Source organism: Columba livia, chromosome 1 (assembly GCF_036013475.1).
Source record: "Columba livia isolate bColLiv1 breed racing homer chromosome 1, bColLiv1.pat.W.v2, whole genome shotgun sequence".
NCBI lineage: Eukaryota > Metazoa > Chordata > Aves > Columbiformes > Columbidae > Columba > Columba livia.
In genome coordinates, this window is record NC_088602.1 from 179,223,149 (window position 1) to 179,246,343 (window position 23,195).

Genomic DNA, 23,195 nt, shown 5'->3' on the forward strand with positions numbered 1-23,195 from the left:
AAAATATCTGTACCCTGGGCTCAAGTAGAGGAAGTTGGCTATCTAGTGCCATGCTCAGCTCATTCCAGCATAATGCTAATTACTCAGAATAACATTGCCCAATACAGAATCAGTATATGAAAGGAAGGTAGCAAGTCTTGTACTTGTAATCCAAGTAGTAAAAATATTCCTTACAGTGGTGATGTTGATGCTGGCTTCCTCAAATGGCCTTAGCGCAGTGAGTGGCTGAACGAAATACGTTGGGTGCACTAACGTGATCTTTGGAAGCATCGGAGCTGTATTCCTTTGCAAGGCAGAGCTATGATCACCGTGTTCGGTCCTAACTGCTGTTACAGGATCACAATCCAAGACTGGAACAGTTTCGTCAACTAGCTGGATGTCCTGTGAGAATTCCCAAAGGATTACTTGGTTTACTAATCTGTCCTCAAGGACTTCTGGTGGCTTCATTGCTAACAAAGGCTTAGCCCAGTAAGCATTGTCTGCTATTACTTTTTATTTGTTTAATTTTTAAGAAAGATGAATGTTTAGTGAGCACAATGTTAAGAGCTTTTTTTTGTCCTCATGGTGGTACTACTGCTTTCAGTTAGGTGTGAGAATGATAGAAGAGCTTTGCACAGCTGTTTGCTTTGATTGTCTTTGCCCTGTCCCATCCTCACAAAATGTTAGGGACGCCTCTTGTAGCAATATAAATAGAACAGAGGGCTACTCTGTGGTCACATGCCTCCAATAAGAGGGGAAAAAATGCACAAAAAAACTCCAAAACAGGTCAAAACAAACCCCTATGGTTGCAGGAGAGGAAAGGCCTTCCAGTTCTTTTTATATGATCTTCATAAGCATGGTTACTGTAGAATTGAGAGTTTTATGGTTTAAAGTTAGTAGTAGTGTTCTATAAAAAATTCTTCATTAAGTATTCCACTAGGTATTTGAATATTATACTGAACATTTGTTATAGTGAAGGGTCACCAAAAGTCTGCTTTTTGGTGCTGTTATGGTCCCAGGAGAGATGCAGAAAGGAAAACTTGGGTTATTTTTGGTCTTGCTGGTTTAAAAGGCAAGTTGCAGTTCCCGGGTGTAGAAGTCAGTGGAGCTGTATGTGTGCCTGCAAATGGTTAAGGCGCCAGCTGGAGGGAAACAGGCACTTTTCAAACCAATAGTTGAAGCAGCTTCATTGTTTTTTGACACCTTTTCATGGAAAGCCGGGGGAGGCAATGTTTGCAAATTTTTGAAGGGAAAGTTGAAAAACTGGCAGAAATTTAGATGGCGTTGTAGGCAGTCCAGCAGATCTTTCCCTGCCTTGTGAAGGCAAGGGAAGATATGCTGGACTGCCTACTGCTTTTGGGTTAATTTGTATTGCCTCAATAAAAGTTGCTGATTTTAGATGCGGAGTAGCAGTAACATATTAAAACCCACAGCTTTGTAAATGCAAATGAAGTTATGGGAAGTTTTAACATTTGGAAAGGAATTAGTAAATAGGCAGGTGCAGGAGCCGGGGTGTGACGGGGAGAGACCAGTGCAGGCAGCTATCTGGGGTGGCACATTTTGAGTGGAAACTATCAAATGCAGCCCTGAAGCAGCCTTGCCGAGTGTGCTGTTCTTTGTGCTGGTGCCCTCCTCGTATCAGTCAGAGAACAGGAGCCTTTCAAGCCACAGCTCCTGTAGCTTCTTCCAGGACCTGAACTCAAATGCCTGAAAGGGTTTTGTGTCAATGTGTTAAGTCCATTGGAACTGCAGTCCAGGAGTTGCACAGCATTCCCCTGAAAATGTTGGGTCATCTCTCAAAAACGGAGTCCTAATATTCTGTATAATATCTTACAGATGATAAAAGTAGTTAGGACTTAAGTGCTGATAAATAGTTCTCTTTATCACTCATGTTCTCTTTTTCACTCATGTCAAAATTAATTGGACAAAGCTGCTGTCAGTTCACTACTCAAAGACAGTAAGTAAAGATACTTGCAAAGAAAATCACCAGTTGAGTTCATATTCTGCAGCAGAGTTGCCAATTGGTTTTTAGTAAGGGTTTGCTATTTTAAAATACTTCATGTGTATCTTGATCTCTAAAAAAGGACCTTCCAGCATTTTTGTGGAGGTGGAAGAAAGGACTAGATTGTTAAGATGAATATAAAATCATTTGTCTGAATACAAGGTAGAGTTTGGATGTATATACATTTAGCATGTTTGATCCCAGAATGTAGCTATCCTAAATATAATACTCTTCCTCATATGCTGTGATGCACCACTTACACAAGGGTATGTGGAGAGGAGATGGGAGCACTGCAAGCAGCTGATACTTATGTTCTTCATTTGTATATCAGTCACTTTTTAAAGTGACTGCAATTTCTACACAGCTTAGCAGTGGTTTTCACATGGTTATATTACTTTAAAAACATTTTATACTTTGCAGTGGTTATTTAACTTAAAGACATGAACAATAAAGTTTTGTTGTTTTAATGTCTGCTTGCCTAATTGTAATGAAAGGAGAAGTATGAGCTATGCAAACAAATTTTATTGAAGTATAAAAACAGAGCTAGCAATTTACACAATCTACAGAAATGACATGTTATTACCACAAACTAGCTGCTACAGGAAGTAGCTCTTGAATTGTGTGCCAGATTATGTATTAACTTGAGTATCTGCTTACCCCAATACATGGTATTAATTTGGGACAGAATATTCCATGCACTTCAAGAGCGCCTTATACCTTTGAAGTGGGGAAGGCAAATCTAACACACAACTCATAGCTCTTTTTTTCTGGACAAGTTTTGATGTGAAAACTCAAGTCTCCTAAAAATATGAATTATAATATAATTTAGGAGGCAGTTCTTTCATGGGGTCACATCTTAGTCGTGAACATGTGCACATCCGTATCTCCTCTTGGGTCTTGTGGTGCTGTTTCATTCTAGGAAAAACTGAGATTTTGGGCAAATCCCTGATCCTGAAAACCTGCAGGTAAATAATTTACATAATGATATCACTAACCTAATACAGTCTTTGACTTGCCAGGGTAGTAGCTCATAAATTGGTAGGAGTCTGACTAGCTAGTTTCTGGATGGCAGTAATAGCTTCATCCTGCAGCAGGGTGGCTCCTCACATACTCAGACTTTTTCAATACTCAAACCAATGGCAAGTTCTGGAACCTCTGCTAGTGGTTAGGTATCAGTAAGTCGTTCGACAACTGGTTTAATATATTAGTTTAAATGGGTGCTTCTCCCAAACAGAAGCATATCATCCGCCTTCGTCTCTGTATTCCATCCTGTTGGCATTGGCATTCACACAGCTGTACTGCAACCAAGATAAAGATTAATTCAGCTGAAAATGTACAGGACAAAAAAGTCGCCTTTTAAAGGGACTTGTTACCTAGGAAGATTCATTGTGTGAAGGGCAGTGTCAGAGCAAGAAAAGGGGGGAATAAGCAGCTCAGGGAAGACAGGACTCCCTCTTCCTTTTTTCCACCTTCAAAGGCTCCAGCATACATGTGGTTTGGATACCAACAGCAGGACAAAGCTTTGTCACTCCTGTTCACACTGATTAGGGACTTGAAGAAACCTGGAATCAAGGCAGTTAGGTGCTGCCACGAGTTCCTTGTTGCTGTTTAAAAGGATGATGAAGAGAGTTGGTGGGTCTTCTGATAAATATCTCCTCTGGTTTACCTAGCCCAGTTGCCACAGGCATTTTGAAAGGGGTGCACCTGGCTGAATGGTTAACTGTGCACTCTATTTCTTTTTCAGGGCAGGTGGGGTACAACTGTTATCTTGTGGTATTGACAAGAAAACAGAAATAGAAAACTAACTTTCATTTTACATGCAGCATGTCTATGTGGGATGGACACAGACAATACAGAAATTAGTTGAAAAAGCATTTTGTCTGGTAACTACTGTATTATATTTTTCTTCTGTTGCCTACTTTCAGTCTGTGTGACACAGAACATTGCACTGCATCCAGAGACCTACAATGTGGAGTTTGCAGGCCTTGGGGATAAAGGGAAGTTGAGACTAAAATATCCATAAAGAGCAATATTTGCTGGATATTTTCAAGATGGAGATTTGGAAATAAATTTCTGCCCCTCACTCATGAAGAATCCAAGATAGAACCTTTTGGACCATGGCACATCTATATTTAAATTTTCTATACATAAATACTTTTTTTTTTCCCCCACCTGTATTTTTCTGTGTGTAAATTTAAAGATAAGTGCATATATGAAATAAATTCCGTATCAAAAGTAGTGCAAATATGGGATATTGATGGAATGGCTATGCTTCCTACATGTCTTCATACAGATGAGAAAGACAAGACACATACCACAGGCTTCGTTTTTGTAAGATTAATGTTTTCAGTCAACATTAAAGCTGTATGTTGAATTGCTGAAGTACTGTCTTGCCTCCCCATGACTTTCCAAACAGCTGCCTTGCTGTAGACCCATTGGTTTTAATTCCTGGTAAATCTTGTTCATTTTAGCCTCCTTCCCAGCTTCTGCTTCCTCTACCTCCTCTCTGAAACAATTTGGCACTGGAGCTACAGCACATCAGTCTGGAGATGCATGACTCGACCATGACTATGGAGGGAAGAATGAAATTTCAATTAATCCCAAATTATAATTTTATGTTATAAGCAGTTAAGCAACTGAAAAACAACTACAGACTTTAAAAAGTTGATTTTCAGTTAGAAAACCTCCCCTTTCCCATGTCAGTCATATTAAAGCTATGCTATGCTTTAGAAAAACGAGGAGAGATTAAGCTCTTTGAACAGCTCACGATGGAAGTTTCACCACTTCAGTGATGGAAAAGGGTTGGGCTGGAGCCCAGAATACTGCAGCAACATCAGCCTCACCACCTCCTCTGTCTTACTTCAACAACTATTCTACAGAGTAACACAAGGGCTCATCATATGTTACAATCCCAGTACAGCCTTGGGAGGCTCCAGGAGGACAAGTCCAAATACCTTTGCATATGTCATAAGAAGAAATGTCATGTGGTTTAGACCTTTGGACAGGTTCAGAGTAGTGAAAGTTAGGTAAGTTCATGTTCTTCAGTGTAAAACCTTTTTTCTCACAAGAAGACATTATAAGAAGTGTATTATGTGAGCAGGAGTGGAAATGACAAAACAAAATAGCTGATTTGTCCCTCTTTTTAAAAGTAAAAATTTCAGATTTTATCTACAAAGTCCATACTCTTCAAGCCCAGCTGTTGTACTTCTTGCGCAACTAAGAAATACTATATAAAGCACTTGGTGTTATGACAGAATTTCATTAACATTATGGGATTATCAATGTATAAAGTTGTGCACACAGATAACTGAAGGAACATGGTTTAAGAATACAAACACTTCCTGGTAGAGACTCTATTTGTTATCTGCAGAACCTACAGTTCCCGATAATATATGGCATACCGATTGGGTAATCTAAGTGCTACCACAGTAAAAAAAAAAAATTAAAAAATTATTTCCATCTGAGGTTAACCATAAAATTAATTTGAAGGGTACTATAGCACCTAAACTTAAAATGGTTGATACGTTTTAAGAAAAAAAATCTTAATTTTTAAATGGCTCATCTCATGAACCTGGCTGTGTTTTCCAGAAGGCAGAGTGCCATACAGAGCCTGTATTCCTGCTTCTTGCTACAAAGCCCAAATTTGGTATCCTTTAACATTCACAGTATGATATTTGTTGATGAAGTGAACAAGGAGAACATTCTGCACTTGAAAAGCAATCCAGCTTCCAAAGGAATAGTACTTCTAGTCTGTAGGAAAAGGAAAATCTGAGCCCTGAATAAAAAAATGAGCATTAGGGCTGCATAGTATCCAGCTTATAGGTGAAGAACTTTACATGTACTATTCTGTCCCAAATATTCCTGAAACTTGGCTGTGATGCTTGGAAAAACTGTCTAGCAGTCAATCAGCCTCAGAATCTGCAATTTTAAGTTAGATGACTAATCTACCTGTACAGAGGGATGGGACAATTGCCCTGGAACAGGAACTGCAAAACTCAGGAGTGGGACTGCTTTGTCCAGTGAAAAAATCTTGTGCAAAGGAGGGCCTTGGAGCTTTTTCAACAGAGATATTGCTGTCTGCTGATACCTGTTTTAGTTAAGATTTGTGGCCTAGAATGCTATCCCTGATTGGTGTTTATGTCCTTTCATTTAAAATATGATGAGGAATCCTCTTCAGGAGGAAGACTTGTCATCCTCCTGCTTCAAATACATTAGCTTGGAAGTTACAGCCTCCACTGAAGAAAAGCCAGATTCTATTTTAAGTGAGAGACCACATCTGTATTCACCTTGTAGGATGTATGCAGGCTCTATTTCTCAAGCTTAGAGGCTTTTTCCCCTTTTGTGTAGGATATGAGCTAAGGAGCACTCCACACAGGTTTCTCTCAGGGACAGTGCTGAGGTGGAGTGGCCTGCTGCAGTGAATTTCAGACAGGTAGTGAGTTGTTTTCTGTTTATTAGATTCTCAAGATGTGTATGGGCCTCTACAAGTCTTCTCCAAAGACAACTCAGAATGACTTATAAAGGCTGTCTCCTATCATCTCCTGTGCAAACCAGGAGACTGAACTGCCTTAGAAGGTGATGTATTTCTGATAAATGTACAATCTGTCATTATTTTAGGACAAGAAGAGATCTGGAACTTGAACAGCAGAATTACAGACTTGGAAGGTTATGAAGACTTAATTAAATCCAGAAGCCTATGGCCACATTAAATAGGTGGGAGCTGTGAACTGGCAAAAGCCTTCATCACTGAATCAATAGGAGGCCATTCTCCTAAGAAGTCCTTCCTCAAGGAAGCAGGCCTGATCCTCACTATATCAAGACTTCTTGGTCACATGAGATTACCAAGCGGGGAGCTCAATGGCAAATGAAATATAGCAACAGGGAGTCATCTCCAGCACTGGTAAAAGCCTACATGAAGTGATGGCAGGCATACTAATCATCTTTGGCACTGATGACTCTTGGGATACTGTGTGTTTCTCGGACACTGGTGAGTGGATGTGACTCAGTGTGGATAGGACTACTCTGCTCATCTCCATAGCTAGCACCAACAACCTGAGGATGTTCCCTTAGTCTCCTCGTCCACTCCTAGCCTCATTTGGGGTGGTGAAAGTAACACCTGTCACAACAGGCCTTGGCACTACAATGTTTCTAGCCTCCTCACACTTGTATCACATTTCTCCTCAGGACATGTTATGGGCCCTTCGCATCAGGGCCACAGTATTCCTCAGTGCTACAGATGTGTTAAAGGAGGCATCTCCCTGAGATTTCCTCTGGCAGGTGATAAAGATATGCAGATCTTGGAGGCCAAGCGAGGTTTCTGCTGTCAGGACAGTAAAAGTGCAACTCCTTATTCTAGGGAACACTGGGTTCCAGACATGTGTTAGCACCAGAAGCATGGATTAAGTGCAAAAAATCCAATGACAATTTCATGACAAAGGTAATTGGTGAGTCCACTAGGGCAGGTGTCCTGCTGGAGCTACTACTCAAGAGCAAACTGGCTGGGGGAGTGGAGCTTGAGGGCAGCTTTGGCTGCAACCCTGAGATTGTATAGTTAAAACCCCTGAGATAAATGAGCAAAACAAATAAAAAAGTTGCCAGCCTTGACTTTTAGAGAACAAATTTCAGCTTGGTTGTCTTGTTCAGCTGGGCAGGGGATAATTGTCCGCCCTGGGGACAGCTGGTTGATCTTCAGGAGCAGCCTCCTCAAAACACAGAATTAGTCCATTCCAAATCACAGAAAGATGAGCATATGTACAAGGCCAGTATGGATGAGCAGGACACCCTTGGCTGACCTCAAATACAAAAAAAAAAAAAAAAGGCAGAAGGCAGAAACAGATCCAGGATTACCTGATTACCTGGATGGAATATAGTCTGCAAGGAGGGAATTAAGAAAGCCAGAGCTTAGCTCGTGTTGCAACAGCAAGGGATGTGAAGTGCAACAAAAAGGGCTTTAGTGAGTATATTTGCAAAAAAAAGGCAGCCTATGGAAAATGTGGGCCAAGTAATCTACATGGCAGGGGGACCTACTGACAAAAGGCATGGAAAAAAGTGAAGTGTTCAATGCCTATTCTGCTTTTGATTGTTTTATTTTACTTTTTTTATTGGCAACATTTACCCTCAGTCCTGAGGCTAATAGCTGCATCTGAGAGAGTGAGGCAGTAGACACAGTAGAGAAGGATTGAGCGCTTAAATGAGTTGGACCTCCACAAGTTCATGGAAACAGGTGGGATGCATCCAAGGGTGCTGAGGAAGCTAGCCCATGTCACTGTGAGTCTGCTGCCCATTGACTTCGACAGGTTATAGTGATTGGGGAGGTCCCTGATGGACAGAAGAAACAGGAAAACCTTAAAGAAGGTTAAGAAAGAGAATCCAAGGAACTACAGGCTAAGTAGTCTAACCTCAGCCTCCTGGAAGATTTTTCCTTCTGGAAACCATTTCTGACCTTATTAAGTGCAAGAAAGTGATTAGAAATAGGCAGCATGAATTTACCAAGGGCAAACTGTCCCGATCAACCTGATTGGTTGATCATTTTAAGACGACTGGTTCTCTGGAAAGGGAAGAGTAATGAATATTGCTTTCTTTGACTTTAGCAAGGTCTTTGATAGTATCCTACTAGGTCTTTGATAGCATCCTACTAGTCAAAATAGTGAGATATGGACAGGATAAGCATGATAAGGATGATAAACTGGATGGAAAATTGACTGAACTACCAGGCTGAACAGGTTGTGATTGGCAGTAGAAAGTCTATCTGACACCAGGTTGCTAGTGGCAATCCCCCTCAGGGACAGGTTCTGAGGCCAGTGCAGTTTGGTGTCTCCAGTGTTAATGATCTTGACTATGAGAGATAGTGCACCATCAGCAAATTTATGGATGATACCAGCCTTCAGGGGAGTGGTTGATGTGCTGGAGGGCAGAGCTGTTATTCAGAGGGACCAGGACAGGCTGGAGGAATGGGTTACCAAGACCCTCAGGAAGCTCAGCAAAGACAAGTGAGAAGTCCGGTGGTGGGCATGGAATAACCCCCTACACCTGCATGCACTAGAGCTCAAGTGACTAGAGAGCAGGTTTGCAGAAAGGGACCTGGGCTCCTCCTGGACACATTAAGCATGAATTGGAAGTTGGGACAAACAAGGTCAACCTCATCCTGTATTGTATTTGCAAGATGTAACCAGCAGGTCCAGCAGGGAAGTAGTTATTCACCTCTGGCTCTTGTGAGGCTGCTTCTTGAGTACTGGTTTTGGCTGCTCAGCACAAGACATTGACATACTGGTCTGAATGCAGCAGACTGTCACGAAGATCACACAGGCTCGAGTACAAGCATATAATGAGAACATGGTGGGGTGAATATAGAGAAAATATCCAGAGTCTTCTTGGAGGTGTATGGTGATAGGATGAGAGCTAATGGACACAAGTGGCAATACAGGAAATTATGCCGGAAAAAGATGTCAAATGCTGGAATGGGTTTTCAATAGATGTTGTGGAATCTTGGTTCCTGGAGGTATTCAAAACCTGACTGAGCAGCCTGCTTTAGTTGGAGCAGCTTTGAATGAAAAGTTGGACTACATCTCCTCCAGAGATCACTCCAACCTGTCCATCATTTCTGTTTCTAAACACTCTGCTTAACTTCATCATTAGCAAAACTGTATGAGAATGTGATGTTGCTGCACTCACGGTGTTGTGCAGGGCTGTATGTAGAGCTGTGCATTACAAGAATAATTATATAAAAAGAAAAACTGACTTACCTTAGTATCTTTCTGTTAAAAAGTATGCACATTCTAAACATAGCGCTTGGAAGAAAAATGCCATCTATCTCCTTATGACTGTGATCAAATTCTAAACATTTTATATGAAACAGTATGAACTTCATTTATCTCAGTCAAAACTTAATGTACATGATACATATTTTAATGAAATATATGACTTGTCCATCTTCCGGTGTAATCATTCACGATTTTGCAAAATAGATATGGATCTCTGACTTGGCAGCAGCTTCCACAGGTACAGGTAACAGGACAAATACAAGGGAGTGAATAAGCACAACCCTGGTCTTAAAGAAAAACTTCCAGTATATTTTTAAGTTTTGGTAACTGGAAAGTATTATTTCTATTTTGTTTTAAGTCTATCTTTTTGTTAGTTTGTTAATGCCTCTGTCTCTGTGACAAAATAGTTAGAATATAAAACTTCTTTTCCTTTCCTTAGTAGTATGTTAACAAATCCACACACTGGCTTATATTTTATTAGAAATATGGGGAAGGGGAAAATGGGATTTGTCAAATGGGGAAAAAAAATATATTTATCAGCTTTCAACACTTGGATTAATTTATATCATGCTCTGTAAGAAAAATTATGTAGCTCTTCAGTTTTGTTCTAGAAGAGGTTCTGTGATCCAAAAACCGTAACATTTTCAGCTCATCTAATGAAAGTGTCACTGGCATGCTGGTAACACAAATATGCTTCTACAATAGAAGTTTTAACTAAGGAGTCTCTTTTCCCTTAGTTAAGAAAATAATTTCTATTTAAATATCTTTGAAATTTCAATATCTGCATTTTTTTTTAATAACGTATAGTTTAAAGCCTATAATATAATCTGAAAACTATCAAACATACAATCTTCCTTATGAGCCAGGACTTTGATTACATAAAACTACTTTGTTGGTTCATGGTGAATATTCATAAATGGTATATGTATGGTACTTATATGCACAGTATAAAATACAATTGTAAATAAACTCCCTATACTTATGAGAGATTTTAAAAACACAAATTATTCCTTTCTACATCCTTTTTGTCTATTTTTAATTAATGCCTGTTTTGGGCATATTATCTCAGTATAATTTCTGTAATGATGATGTCTCTGTAGGATCATCAATAGTGCCTCTACAGTGAGAACCAGAAGATAGTCTATATTAGCTACTAGTTTACTTGATCATGTCCTGGAATATCCCTAGCCTTCAGTCAAAATAATTGAATTTCTCTCCTGTTTTAGACTGGATAGAGGCAGCTGATAGGCCTGGAGTCATAGTCAATGGGGATCTAGTCAAAACCATCGATATTGTCCAGAAAGTGAGTCAACTCATTTTAAAGCAGGCATCTACTTTTAGTCAAATGAGTCACTCTCTAGACTCTATTGATGTAACTATGTCAAGCTGGTTGAGACGGATCCCACCTTTCCATTCCCTAGATGTTTCTGCTCACTTGAGGGTGAATTGAAGCACTTCAAACAGACATTTGTGGTGCATTTTGTCTCAGCCTTACTGAATTAGTGGTAAGTCACCAGTCTGGCATTGCCAGCTGCATACGCTGACTCGACTATACATGAACTCTTCTTGGTCCATACGTGAGTCTCTGGTGCATTCAGCATTTAAATACAATTAAGTTCCTTCGGTGCTCTCACTAAAAACTGACTTTAATAAAAGCCATATTTACACTTCAGATAGCTTGCTTTTTAAATAGCTCCAGAACTTTTAAGTTGGCTGACAGATTCTAAAAAATCTTCCAAGTGTTGTACAAACTGTACCAAATCCGTATCAGATACAGATTCTGACTGAAAATCATTATATAATGCATGCTAAATTCTGCCTGTGAATTTGTTTACTGGCATGTAAATGGAGAAAGAGCCACATCTTATTGTTCTGGACCTCCTATCATTATGCTCTTTTTCAGGAACAGAGAGAAACATGTAAAGATTGGCTTGAAGCTGCAAATATGCTTCATAGAAAAGAAGGAAAGATAAGTCTGGTGGATTAACATGCACAGGAAAGGGGGAAGTGACTCTGAACTTCTACGCCCTTCAGTTTACTCCATGTTGTTTTCTCCAGACACTGTGCCCTTTTTTTATCCCTGTCCCCCATCTCAACTGGGCCCAGTTCCATGTCTTCCCTAGCAGGTTGCTGGCAGGTAGGGTACAATGAAAGAATGAATAGCCCAGCGTGGTGGCCAGCTGTTTGTTGGTCCTTATAGCAACCACCAGTGCCTTGTTTTATCACAGACAGGGTAGCCCTTAAAGGCTTTACCTTGCAGATTGGAAATGTGTCATAACAAGGCAAAGGAGGTATGAGCAGATATCCTCCACTGACTCGTGTTTGCTTTGCATGAATGAAAAATAAAGGAAGAAATTAGCAGCGGCATGAAATTTAAGGAATTGGTGTTCTATATCTTTTTTTATTACTTATCTCTGAAGTAGGATGACATGTGGATGGGAACTACTCTTCCCTTCTGCAATGTCTCAACAGTCAGGTCATGAAAGGGATGCTTCCACCTCCACTTACTCCAAGGCTGAAATCCTCAAGACAGGTTATTTATTCCCCTGCTCTGCATCCATCCATGTAATTCTGGATGCCCTTTGCCTGGAGGAAGTCACAGCCCAGCTCAAGGTGCAGAGGCTTCCTTAATAGCGTGGGAGGAGAAGTGGGAGTGGATTTCGCAGAAACCTCTGATCAGGAAGCTGCCTGAGCAAGCCAGTGGGGAATGGCTGCATTCCAGGGGAGTTTCCTAATTGCTGTGCCACTGGGGTGTGCTGGGGAGCAGATTTCGGCCAGTGCCAAACAGTGGAGTCTTCAGCTGCCTTTGCCCAAGCACTTGACCGAGGGGTTGTGCTTGAAGGCTGTTTCCTGATTCGGCCCTGCAGGTGAGGCAGGGAGGGAGCTTCCTGTTGTGGGAATCTCCTTCAGGCTTTAGGGGTGAAGTAGCAGCTTTCAAGCTCTGTCAAAATAATGAGGCCAAGATTCCTTGGCTTACGGCAGAAGTTTAGGTTCATAGTAAGTGTTCCAGTACCAACAGGTGTCTTGCCGGAGATGGTGAAGCTCTGCAATGCCTTTGAACCTTTCAAGAACTGGTGCCAAATGACGAAAATGTCTGGTAGCTGCATTGTGCCCAAAATAACAGGTTAAAACAGGTTTTATGCTTGCAGGGGTGTTTTTTCACCATGTGAATTCAATACTCTGGTTTTGCACCTGTGACAAGCTGAAGTGCTGTTTGCCTCTTTCCTGGCCCTCAACTAACTGCAGTTTGAAAAATGTTGTACAATGTCCTTAACTTGGGTTTTATAACAAGTAAACAGTACATCCTGTTAACTTGGTGACATTGAGTAAAACACAAATACTGATGATTTGTCCCACATTTTGTTCAGTTTTATTATATGCACTCAATATGTATAAAGATTGTTTCGATAAAACTATTTGTGACTGTGAGTTAAGGAAAACTTCACGGGTTCTCTGTCCACAATCTTATCTACTTTAGGAATTTGTCCAATTCCCAGAAATAGATTTGAAAGCTAGAAAAAATGGCAGGGAATGTGAGTTTGCATCGTCTTTGCAGACTCTCTGTTTCTATTCTTATGTAATTAGTTTTATGAAGGCAGCAGCTTGCTTACACCAAGTAAATGATTTTGTGGGAAGAACAGAACTGTTTTATACATAGAAGAAAAGACATTACAAGTGCCAGTGTTTAAAAAGTGAAGTCAAATTCGAATAGGAGAAGTGTCATCAATTTGAAATAGCGTGACTACCACTAGTATGTCTGTCTTCAAGATGTCAATCATAAATTATTGCAGGTATTACTGAAAGAGAGTCTGTGATATTTGTTAGATGTGAGACCAAAGCAGATAACTTAGCAGCTTCTAGAAACTTTGACTATGTGTCCAGCCAAGTGTCTAACTCTTCTAAAACAAGAAAGGAAGGCCATGTTAAATACCTAATGCTTGATAGTCGATGGTAGGAATAGCCTCCAAAGTTCCCCTATAACCACTAGGAAAAAAGTAGACTCCTTTGAAGAGGTCGTTCATAATAACAAAGATGGCTGCTTGAAGAAGACAGTGTGAGTACTCCTTAGTATCAAAGTTTTCAGCAAGTATGACATGTCCTCAATAGACTGAGGCAGCTTCTTAAAGCTAGTGCACTGGTGAAGTTTTATTGACATATTGTTCTTGAAATGTCCGTTATTCAACTTAATCTGAAACACCAGACAAATGCATCTACAAATAGTGACTATATAAAACGTTTTCTGCTGGAGAAGTTTTTCAGATTAATGCAAATTTAAATACCTCTACCCTCTTATTTATTTATGGCTGAAATCCTGGAGTCACAATCATAACTCTTTGCAGTGGAATTGGTATCGTCATTGGTGACATAAGTAGTAGTCCTCCAAGAATGAATAAATAGACTGACCTTGTGTCTCACATAATTAATATCCTACGTAATCCTTGAGTTACTCCACCTATATATGTTGGAATTTAGTTCTAGAATCACTGTAAGAGTGAAATACATGACACTGTATTGAATGTCAGGATCCAGGTCTCAAAAGTATGGACCTTTTTATACTAGGAAAATAATAGAGCAATTAAGTGAAGGAGGGCAGAAAAGAAAATAGAAAGGGAGTAGGCATGTTCTCACCTGCATGTCTCATCTAAAATGTTTATATGTTTTAGTTAAGCAGTATATCAAGACAATATACAATAAGGCATTGTTTATATAGCTCATAACAGTAGTAAGGAAGCTATTTACCCTGATCTCTTAAAAAAGTCATGCTGTTCATCCCTCCATATCAGCCAGTCCCCAGAAAATAGCATTTGGGCAGTTTCAGCTGTGCAACACAGGCAGAGGTCTCACAGCCACTAAGTTTCTAGATGTTGTTCAGAGCAGCTGGTGTGGTGGGCTTCTGGTAGGGGCTGTTTCCTCAGAGTCAACAGAACTAGCTGTAAAATCAGAGCCTAATCTTGAATCGGATATTAAAAACTGCACCAGCTGTACTTGTGTGCAGCCACTACCTCTTCCTACTTCTTCTTACCCCATCTACTCCAGCTGCCATCCAGAGGCAGCTTCCCTGCTCTTGTTTTCATGAGTTTGGAAATATGCTCTTATAGGGAGATATACAACACAGACGGAAAGGCTTCATATGAGTCTCTCTTTTACTGGACACAAAAAAATTCATATAAATAGTGTGAAGCAATAAAACTTGAATTAGAATTTGTGCCTTCTTAGATGTTCAGTCAATCAGGCTTAAGACACAAATCCAAGGGCAAAAAGTTTCCTTAGATTGATTTTCACTGAACTATGTTTTAATTAATCTGGCTTTCAACTTTGGTTTCCAGCAGGACAATTACTACGCACTAGAATGACAGCTTTGGTATTCTCCTGGGAGATGATCAACTTCATTATTTAAATAATCAGATGAAATCTGGGACTAGCAAATCTTAACTTTGTACTAAATTAGAATACCATGTCCAGTTTCAGTCACCAGACTTGAAGAAAGAAGAGAATCAGCTGGAGACAGTCCAGAGGAGAGAGACGAGAAAGATCAGAACTGTAGAAATTATAACCTAAAATTAAAAATAGAGTAAATTATGTTAGTTTAGTCTGACACAGAAAAGATAGAACAAAGACATTATAACACAAGATGTTGCTCCAAGGAGGAAGAGAACAATCTATTTCCCCTGCCTATGTTTGATAGAACAAGAAGTAATGGGCTTAAATTACAGCAAGGAAGATTTATTTTAGAAATTACAGAAAACTTTAATGGTGAGGATAGGGAATAGATTGCTTGGCAAGCTTTTGGAGTTTCCATCTCCACTGGAGATCTGTAAGATCAGAGTGCTTGAATAACTGCTTCCTGCAGGCAGGAGGATGGATTAGGTGTCTTCTAGTCGTCCCTTCTAGTCCTGCTGTATATTTTACTCTAGTAGTAAAACTAGTTTAAAAGATAGGCTTCATGTACTCTCCTTATGCTATCTCATCCTTGTCTTCAGGCAGTGATAAAATCCTTCTGTAGAAAAGAGAGTAAACAATGCTATTACTCCAGTGATCTTGTAATGAAAAATGAAAATACATCTCAGAATAAAGTACTTTTTGATATACCTTCATTTAGGTAATTGCACAGAAGTACTTGGAAAGTTGGCTGTAATAGGGGAAAAACATATAATATGATAAAATTCATTTGTTTAAAATTACTTTTTTGGCACCTGTTACTGTTGTACTGAATGATACCACTGTAGATCACTCATGTGGGAACTTGAGAAATCAATTGAATAAAATTGCCCTAATTGCGCTCAGAATACCCAATATAGTTTTAGATTTTTATATTATCATCCCTTCTATTTTAAAAATTTCATTTACCTGGAAATATTAGAAGTAGCATTTTAGTTCTCAAAAAATGTATGTATCATGTGAAATCCATCACAAAACTGAATGGATAAAGTGTAGACATTTCAGAGATGATAACTTTAAAAATCCCTATTACTGGCTTTGTGGTTGAATCCTCCAGAATAAAATGGTTGAGTCAAGGAGGCTGACTGCTGACTCATGATTTCCAAACACACACTCTAGAGACAGAGTTTTGAATCTATGATTTTTTAAATTCTGGACAGTCTTTGTTTTTTCACAGTTTACATTATAACTTGGATGCAGTTTGTTTGCGTTGCCTGTAATATGGCTGGGGCATAGCACTTCTACTGCAGAATGTCACAGAAATCTGACTCGGTTGTTCTGTTTCTCGAATATTTGATTTTTAAATAGTCTGTTCAATTGGGGAAAGTCGTCTTTGAAAAAAACAGGAGCAGAGAAATTGGTTTAAATTCAGGGTAGCAATGCCCAACCCAAGGCACCTTGCCTGCTACCTGGATCCTCTTTCCCCTGTAGCTGCTTGGACCCCAGGAGGCCTTGGTCCCAAAGAAGGGCACCGCCAGCGGTCAGAGCCAAGCAGACAGCTGCCCTGGCACCACGGAGCCATGATGAGCTCAGCTGTGGGTCCTGGCTCCTGGGATACGCTGTCAGTCCTTTCTCGGGTTCCTCAGACATAGACCTGGGGGAACACTGTACCTACAGGTTCCAGATTGGTGACACATGGACTGAATGTCGCTGCTGGGACACTTCACCTCATCCCAGGCTTACTTCAAACCTTCTTCCTCCCTTTAGCTTCCCCCTAAGAGACACAGAGACACACATACAATGGGACCAGGTGCGTACCATGGATATATGTATATGATGTGTAATCCTTTTCTGCCATTGAAATATCTGTGCGGCCTACGTGGTGGGTAAGGCTTAGCAACATCACCTGAAGCATAGGTAGAACGGATGGGAGACTCTACATGTCCTGCTTGTTGGGAAAAAGGGTTCAGCTGGGGCTGAAGGCAAAGTAAATAGGGAACATGTGGTTTAAAAATGCCACCAAGATTTATCGTGAGTTTGGGTCAAGTCATATCAGAGTTTAGCTGACTCTGCAAGGCTGCAACAATAGAAACATGTGCACTGAAAGGATGTGGCCACTTATTCAATGAATGGGAAACAGCCAAAATTCTGGAGGCTTCACTAGAGTGTAAATGTTAGGCTTGGATACATGTGCTCCTGCAGACATATGTGCCCTGTAGATTTCAGCCCTGTAGAGTTATCTCAAGTCACCTTTAAATTAAATTGGTTAGCTGTTGGAAGCAGTCTCACTTCAGTAAAAGGCAGCTTTGTCCATGGAAGTTATTGGCAAGATGTTTTGCCTTCTCAAAACTGTGGAGCTTCTACTGCTTGAAGTCAATTGCTTACAGCAAGCTCAATAGGACCTTGCCACTGGTATTTCTCAAACTGTGACCCACAGCAAATTACTGGAACATGTTAGAATACTGAGTTTTAACAAGACAAAGATTCATTCCTTATGGCTCTAACTGTTAAGAACACGTGTTCATATGAACACGTGTTCATATGAAAAACACATTAAAATGCAAACAAGTTTAATAAACAGTCAAACTTAACTGAGGAGCTCAAAAGAAAATAGATAGTTTCAAGAAGCAACATTCTTCACAGATTTTTGTTATCTTTTTAAAACCATCACCTCTATTCTGGGCATTCACATTCTCTGATGGAGACCAGGCACGTGTTCAAATTGGTTTTACAGGTACATTTCCTTACATTCAATAGACACAATGGATTTTAAACAGTTTCATAGCAACGGATGGTTCATGATGGCCATTAACCTAGATAAGTGAGTATCAGTTTGTCGCATCCTTAATGGTCCGTAATGGTCTGTGGGTAAAAAATTCTTTCTCTTCGTCTGTTCCTAAGAGATGCTTTTTCTTTTGTTTTTGTCTTTTTCGTAGACTTTGTTTTACAAAGCAAGTTCATGTGAATTTTTCATTCAGGAAAAACAATTAATACCCAAAAGCTTTATGGTAAAACTGTTTACCACAAAAAACATTTATATTTCTCTGGAATGTAGAAGTCATAGTATATACTAACAGGTAATCAAAACTTTAAAAAGTTGAATATATACCTCGACAGCAGCTAAACAGACATTCCTAAATAGCAGAGAGATTTAAATGACTGCTGCTTGCATGTTGGAATTCAGAAAGGCAGTTTCACGTTCTGCTTTAATATTAAATTCCTTTATGCTGCTTGGACACATCGTGTCGCCTTGACGAGACAAAATACTGCCAGTGCCGTGTTGGAGGAGGAAGGCACTGTGGTATACGATGGATGAAGCTGGCGCAAAGCCCTGAGAAGAGCAGACCCCAGGTGCTCCGGGCAGTGCAGAGCTGGGGTGTCAGGATTAGTGCTGGGGTTCTCCGTCCCCCAGAGCCGCCGGTATCGTCGACAGAAGCTCCTAGTGAACATGCGACACTTGCTGGGGGAGGAAAACCGAACATCTCGGAGGAAATTGCACCACCTGTCAGAGTGGCATAAGTTTGGCATAAGTGCCTCACACCCCCCACTCACACAAACCGCTGTGCCAGCACGCTGTGTACACTGTGGCTTGTGATTTACCTACCACACACGTGTGCCTGCAGCGATGGAGCTGTGTAGGAAGGCTTTTGTAGCACATATGTGGGTTCAATTCCATCCTCGAGACTCTACCAGGGTTTACTATATAGTCACATAAAACTGTGTTTTAAAAATACCGCTTTAATGTACCTTGGACTGATTATATGTGATATGTATTTGCATGAACCTTAATGAGACTTACAAAAGTAACAGGCAAATTTTAGAGAAAATTGGATTAAATTATTTAATTCTCCATACTTAAAGACTTTAGATTTTAATCAAGTATTGGGTCTGAGACAAATACCTCTTAGACTGGATGTTTAAAATAACTCAATTTTAAAAACAAATATGTATAATCTCATGTGCATTATCACCAATGCATTTTATAGCAGTAATTCCTAGAGATATGAACATCAAAATGACAGGTTTCAAAAGCCAGCATAGGCCTTTCCCAAAGCTCCGGGTTGGATTTTGCTGTGTTTCTGTATTGGGGTGGTATCCTGTGCTGCTGCAAGCCCAGTCATCCCTGTGCAGACTTTGTGAGACACCTGCATTGAACTTTATCGGTGCAGTTCTGGTTCCCAATGGGGCAATGCAATACCAATCCTGGTTTTGCCTAGTATGTAGAACAGGTTCTCTGATATCTGCCTGAAATGCAGTCTTTACAGAACAAAAACATGAAAGAGGTGGTTTGAATTCTGGTTGGTTATTCACTGTGCCCGTGGTCACAATGCCTCCCCACCTCAGGAGTATTGAGGACTTCATACATTTTATAAAGTTTGTGGATTTCCAAGTTTCCTTCAGCTTGGTGTTTCTTTCCCACCTGGCTCCCAGAGTTCTGGTGGACTTTCTGTTAGACTGAACAGATCATTTTTGGGTGGTGGAACTGGTAAGTCCCAGACCCTTTCAGGTAGTTCCTACCACCCTTTTAAGCTCCTGCTCCTACAGGATTAATCTCATGGATATTTCACATCAGGTAACTCTCAGACATAGGTTTGTCTGCTTGTCTGGAAATATGTGTGTATGTGTGGCCATGTGGGATGGGATTAATTAATTTTTTCTCTCTTCTGCTTACTGGTCACCATCCATACTTGTTCATACCACACAGCAGGTTTTGATGGCAGCCATCGTGTACATGAAAATGACCTGGGCTTGCAAGAAGCCCACCTCTACTAGACATTTTGTTGGTTATTGTGAGGTAATGAGAAATTGTCCTGGCCTAGCAGAAGGTATTTGTATTTGTTAATTGGAAAGAAGACAATAAAACCTTTTGAAAGTTAACTTGTTTGATTTATATATCTATAGATGGTCATAAGAATGCTTTGGTGATAAACAGCAAGAAACTTTTAATAAGACTTTTTTAAGTTAGGCAATTTTGACTACAATTTTAATAACAGTGAAGTAATCATAATTCTAAAATCATTTAATAAGTTTGTTGCGACCTTAAGACATTACTAGTGTAGAATTATGTAGGCATAAATGAATTTATGTTTGACTAATGAAATAATATATTCTGGAAGTGCTGTGGAATACACAAATATAGAAGCTAAACAGTTTGAATTTCAGTATGCTTAAGAAATAATACTTCAGACCTTTTCCCAACATGACACATTTACTTTCTGTGGATCAGGTTGTCCTGTCAGGGTAAAGAAGCTGTGTCTGTAGTGGGGATAAGAAACCTCTGGCAATGCTTTTCTTTCAGGCTGCTTCTGGAGTTACTTTTAATAATAGTATGGCTAGTCGCATGTGATACTAGCAAAGGTACTAAGTGTCCGTTAAACTTAATCTAATCTCAGTTGAATCTGGTGTCAAAAGTCTTTAATGTCTCTAAGTCTTCCACTCTTCTGCTACATTTGGTTGAAATTGTCCAAAAAATTGAAAAATTACCAGGAAAAATGAGGTAATAGTCGAGTGACAGGATAATGAGCCTGCAGAGACCTCATTTCCTTAGGACATTATACAACAAAGTGAACAGTCCGCTGCATGGGGCATCTTTAGTATTTAGCTATATAGTTGTTATATTTCAGTTAATCTTACTGCCAGTTTGTGTAGAAAAAAAGAAAGTTTACTTAACAACAACAGCAAAAAGCTAATGAGTCTTCACCATGCTTGGCTTTTTCCTTGGAAAACGTAAGAGTTAAACTGAATATATTCTACCTCAAGCTAGCTGGAGTTAGCATTTCTGATCAGAACATCCAGTTCTTTCTTCTATCTTTTCTTTTAAAATTATGTTTTTATTTCAACCGCTTTCTACCAGCAGGCAAAGCTGCTGTTACACTCTACCCAGCTGTGAAATCAATATGATTTTCATTACAAAGATAACAGAAACTCTCTTAGAAAGACTGTGAATTGCCAAAGGTCAAATAACAGTCAGTGGCAGAGCTTAGAATTTAGATGTCCTAATTAAAAAACCTCGCGGTATAAATATATTAATGAAATGCACTCTGAGAAATGTTTGCATTTAAGATGGCAACTATTTTAAACTATTACATTGTTTCTTTAATTACTGTAGTTCATGGAAGTCACATCAAAATGTGATGAATTATTTCTCTGGTTTATGACTGTTTCTTATGAAATAAGTATTAGCTTTTTTTTTTTTTTTTAAAAAAAATCACTATTATTTGAGTGTGATTAGATGAGAAAGTATAACAGTCACAGAAGAGAGAACCTATCTAGTAAGATTTCTGTCATATCAGACTCTAAAAATTAGACATAACCCGAGTGAATGGGTGCATCAGTTATTTCTGTGATGGATGGCTTCATTAACAACAAGAGGAAGTGCACAGTCAAACTGAAAGCAGCACTCGAGTCTTTCAGCCAGAGCAGCCAGTTCTGCTTAAACTAAAGTCAGCATTGTAAAATAAATGTTACTACTCTTCCTAAGTTCATCCTTGATCTCTTCTGATTAAACCTTAATTTTTCCAGCAGTAAAGTTAAATCTGACTTACCATGGATGAAAATAACAGGAAATTGATTATTTTGTTACTTGTATTTGTTTGAGATAACTCTCTCCTGGATCTATTTAAATTCTCTTTTCCACCCCATATGCTAAAACAGTAAACTCGGATTGCCAAATATTGTGGATTTTAATAGAAAAAGTTCTTCAGCTTGCAGCTGAAGGGTTTTTATGTTACTGTGCTCCCTCTGCTGGATAGTGCCTATTAATTTTCTGTTCCCTGAGCTGTACTAATATCCGTGTTCTATGAATCACACTGCCTTCCTGAAAGAGGTCTAAAAATTGAGAATGCCTCATTTTTGTCTTGGATGAGGTGGAACATGACCATTGTAGGCCACAAAAAATCCTGTTGTCTGACAGCTAAGAGCAATCAAAAGCGTTTGGTGGACATTTGAAGAACAATTATTTACGATGTCTTGAACAAAACCAGATGGACACTAAATAACCTTCTTTTATTTGTATAACTTAGAGAGGATGATGTTGATTCTCATCCTCTGGTAAGTACAAGAGTATCCTCAGATGTCCCCCTAATGTTGTTGGCGTCTCAGTCTGAGTGGTGTGGTTCTCATAACTCGCTTCATTCTTTGTTGAACCTTACAGAGTTGCTGCTGGGCCAGCATTTGTTATTTGGAGAAGCAAACACGCTCTCATGCTCGGTGGCAGCCCCACGGCCAGGCAGGTGATGTCTCCATCCTTTCCCATCTCCACTGCAGCGAGGCATAAAGGAGGAAGAACAATATGCCAGTTCTGCTTCTATATGTTATTTCAGTCTTTGTGGCCTTTGACTTCATGAGCTGTTCTGGGCTTGCTCTCGTGCTCACCTTTCTCCCACTGCTGTCACACAGTGAATTGCAGCTGCTCACATCCCACAGCTCTCTCTTGGGTGGCCCTGGAGCCTCCTGACCAAACGGGATCCCCCAACCCCCTAATGGGGCACTGCCTGGACCAGCCAGCCCCTGTATCCTACAGCCTCCCAGCTCTTGTCTCCATGCTGGCTGACCCAACTGGTTCTGCGGAAGGGGGATGGAAACTCAACGTCCAGTTCAGTTGCAGGTGATTTGCTCATCTGAGCTGCTTCTTCCCAGATCTTGTGCCGTGGACTTTCCAGGGGTCCTGGGTACCTTTGCAGTTTCTTTCAAATTTAATGCGATGTTATAAATGCCGCTGCATATTAGTCATGGTAAACTGGGAGTTATTTTTCAATTTGGCTTGGCTGCATTTACAGCATTCCCATATTTTGATGTGGGTCAGACTAGTAGCATATTCCTGAAAATATATTTTTTTTAAAAAGACAATTGTTGGGGGCAATAACTTATTTTATAAAAACAGTAACTCATTGACTTCTGTTTTAACTAGGATGCACATTTGGGAAAAGGTTTTATGGGCAATTTCTAGTTGTTGTTTATTTTTTTTTCTGCAGTCAGTTTTAAATTTCAATCTCTAGATATATAAAAAAACTACTTTCACATGCATGCACACTTTATTTTCCAAATAAGTTGTTTTTTTTAAACCATTTCTAAAA

General features: G+C 39.8%; 2 long non-coding RNA genes across 4 annotated transcripts in view; both read left to right on the forward strand.

Moving 5' to 3' along the window:
* The window catches only part of LOC110356995 (uncharacterized), a 29,021-nt gene extending 7,709 nt beyond the window's left edge, over positions 1-21,312 (forward strand). Inside the window, exons 2-3 of one of the 2 annotated variants that reach the window (XR_010469543.1) lie at positions 336-5,007; positions 6,599-21,312. This is a non-coding gene — a long non-coding RNA (uncharacterized LOC110356995). Of the gene's footprint in view, positions 1-335 lie in introns of both variants that reach the window. The other variant, XR_010469542.1, reaches the window with a different exon arrangement.
* Positions 1-23,195, forward strand: part of LOC135578204 (uncharacterized) — a 50,096-nt gene that overhangs the window by 9,776 nt on the left and 17,125 nt on the right. The window lies entirely within an intron of this gene.